Source organism: Carassius auratus, chromosome 49, assembly GCF_003368295.1.
Source record: "Carassius auratus strain Wakin chromosome 49, ASM336829v1, whole genome shotgun sequence".
Lineage (NCBI taxonomy): Eukaryota > Metazoa > Chordata > Actinopteri > Cypriniformes > Cyprinidae > Carassius > Carassius auratus.
In genome coordinates, this window is record NC_039291.1 from 16,049,160 (window position 1) to 16,052,984 (window position 3,825).

The following is a 3,825-nucleotide window of genomic DNA, read 5'->3' on the forward strand; positions in this document are numbered from 1 at the left end:
AAGTCAAAAAATATGGCATGAATGTTGTGATATTTTCTGACACCGCTCTGTTTGTTACTCAACACACACATGGACTGGGCTTGCACTGCAATCAACCAGAATCTGGCCAACATGTGATAATGGAGTGTTATACACATGGAAAGAAAGGAATTAAAATAAGTTTTTAACTATCGAAAATACACTTTATTTTACTTTCTTTTTTTTTCTTCTGCACCACACAAAAAGTGTTAAATGTACTTTCATAAAGTGTGTCATGTGACACCATGTTTAATGCAGTAGGGATGGGTGATATAGACTTATTAAATATGATATCAGTAATATATCTGCTGGCTGTGGTACGCATGTTCACGCGAGAGAGCGGATGACGCAGGCGCAGCGTGAGCTCCGATGAGAATATGCTAGTCTCGCGAGAGCCACGTTTTGTTCAAAGCAAAGGAAAACCAGTCTCCTATCAGATTCTATGGAAATCCTCCCACATTTTTCTTAACAAATCCTCAAATATGCTTCTGATTCATGACCGGAGTTTTGTTTTGCTTCCTCCGCTGCACTTCAGTTCGTCCTACAGTGCGTCATCGGCTGGACGTCTCTCTCGTAAACACGTGTACTACAGTTAGCGGAAGCTAGATATTATGGTTTATAAAGTAAATATGGATATTTTTCTCACACAAATGCGTGAGTAAGAGCCTTTTATGATGATGGATGTACTTTTTTGAACTTCAAAATCTCAACAGCCATTTGCTGCCATTATAAAGCTTGGAAGAGCCAGCACATGTTATATATAACTCCGACTGGATTCTTCTGAAAGAAGGAAGTAATACACACCTAGGATGGCTTGAGGGCAAGTAAATCACGGGCTAATTTACATTTTTGGCTGAACTGTGCCTTTAATGAAGAGAGAAAGCAATGAAAAATGTGCATTGTGTAAAGGTTATGTCTGTCTATGTCTTGACCTTATTCTGTGTGAAATAAGCCTGCAGTAATGTGAGACGAGGTGTAATTGTGTTCAGTGTTGAGTGGGTGAAGAGACGGACCTCAGTGAGTTCAGCTTCATGATGAACGCTCGCTCTCTCAGATTGCTTGAGTTTATAACTATTCAGACACATTATTCAAGTGTGAACAAACACATCTCATATATAACATGTATATCCATCCAGTACATCCATCTCTATAAAACCATATTGGGTCAACTAAGGTTAATTGGGACATCTATTTCCCCAGTCTTCTCCGTGGCAGAAAGGGTCCCACTTTACCTGAATTCACCCCTAGTGTGTGTTTATATATATATATATATATAACAAAGTATTTGTTACATTCCTTTTCCCAGTAGGGATTCAAAAATATATTTAGAATTATAATCTATGAACCAAATTTGAAAAATAAGGAAAGAAATCAACAAAAAAGCTTATGAAAACCAGAAAGACAGGCATTAAACTACTCATCCTGTGAAGCATTGAATGTGAATGTGAAGACTCTTTGTAATTCTGTCAAATCAACCGATTAAAACATTTAAATTCAAATCAAACTTCCCCGGCTCAAATGTTTGGTTTAGTCAATAATAATTTTGAAGGAAGATAAACACTATATTTAATGTCATAGATGAATATTTACTGAGTAATCCACTATTTTATAGAGAGAGGACAAAGTGACTTGATTTTCACTTGAGATTCAGAGCCAAATTACAGGGTTTAAAATGACTTCAGGAAGTTGGCAGCATGCTATTACTGTGATGTTCTTAATGTCACACAGAAATTGGTAGCTCTAGAAAACCATGATGACTTTAGCAATCTTTGTCACCTTATAGTGCAGTGGTGATGATCATTCAAAAACAGGGAAAGAGCACTTTTCAAGTTTTTCTTCAAAGTTTGAATACCTATAACTCAAGATTTAAAGATATCTTAATGCCTTTTTAGATAGAGGGTTTTAAAGGGTTAGTTCACCCAAACATGAAAATAAGCCGGTGAGTAAAGTTACCCTTTAAACTTACCCTTTTTTTTAAGTTCCTAATGCTGTTTTGGGAGACTACTACTATAGGTTTACATGCATGCAAGGTCAAAAAACCCTTTTAGTTTTCTCAAAAGAACCTAAGATTGTTTCCCTAAACCCCGCCTTTCCGTGAGCCTGCTCTGCTCTGATTGGTCAGATGGCCCAGTCTTTTGTGATTGGTCTGCTGGGATACACCCATTGCCAGTTCCATATATGGAACGCTGTATAGAAATTATAAACATCTATTATTGATCATAATTACAGGTTGTGATTCAGTGGAGCCAGCTGGTCCAAATAAAGCGAGGACCGATTCATCTTTCAAGAGCAAGTGCTTGTTGATCTCCCTGAGATTAGAGAAGCAGTCTTTAAAAAGATTGGGGTTGTACAGCTGTGGTGCAGTGGAAAAACATGATTTCAACCACTGATTCTGTGTTGCCTCATCTTTTGGAAGTGAAAATAAAATGAATTTACTCTCACAGCGTAGAGCACGCGTCTTCTAGACGTGATGATAACCACACCAACAAGCTGCAGAGTTTGTGGGCGGGGTCAAGCTGTTCGAACAAAGGCGGGAATTATGCAAATGTGTCACTACTACTAATGACTCGTTTAGACAGAGTCGATTCTTTACTTTAGGAGACAGTAACTTTATTTATCTGCACTATTGGCTTTATATCTCATCATTTACATTCGAAAACCGCTACATTTCACACTGATCTACCTAATGTTGGTCACTTTGTATACAACTTATACTGTATTTAAAGAAGAATGTCTGAAGAATAATTCATGTTCACACTGAATGTGCTTCATCTTGACCATTGCTTGACAGGTGTGCTCTATGCAGTTATTTTGACAGAGATCAACAACCTACAATACTAGTTTCAACATTATTTGTTCTTCAGTCACTCCTCTTTAAAAGAAAAATCGTCCCACATTTGGTTTTAATTTTTAAACCACTGAAAATGTGTACAATTTAACAGTTTCCTTCTGGAGCCATATTCAGATTCTAATGTCACTAGAAGAGAACCGTAATGATGCTGCCGTCTTCCTGAAGTCATTTTTACACCCCTGTAATTTGGCTCTGACATTTTGACCCCTCTCTACAGAAGAGTGCATTACTCAGGAAATAATCATCCATGACATTTAATGTTCTGGCTTTCTTCTTCGCTTAAGTATTTCTTTCACCAGAAAAATAAATAAAATAGAAATCCAAAATTAGAGCCAGAGATGTCTAGTTGAGTCAACAGAATGATTAGCATTCAAAAGTTTGGGGTCATTAAGTTAATTTATTAATTTATTTATTTTATTGCAAATGTAAAACAATGCATCACCGTTTCATAGAAATGTAATTTTCTTGTAAAATGTGCTGAAATAATCTTTGTAACAAACTACATTTGCAATTCTTCATGGATGTGTACAATTAATTGCAGCTCTTTTGGTGCCAATTTTTCAGTTCTTGGGGGCGCTATAATAACCCTCACAAACATGTTAAAGGAAGAAATTTGTGCCAATTTTCTTCCATTTTATCATCAAATAATTTCCCTTTTTGAATATATTAGCAATTACATTTCAACACAAGACGATTGTGTGACGTTTACTCATCTGCTGGAGAACCTGGTTATCCAAGACTTGAGTTTGGATTGAAGCAGCCAAGAAAAGCTGTCTTACTTTAACCTAAACAGTTGAATTAATTTGATGCAATGCTAATTCTGGAGGCTGTTTCCAGTGAAATGCTGGGACTGTACAACTTAAACTCTTACAGAGAGAGCCGTCCAATACCTGAACAAACAACAAACACAGAGAAAGAGACGAGCAGTGAGGTGAACACCTGTGGGAGAAGTAGCA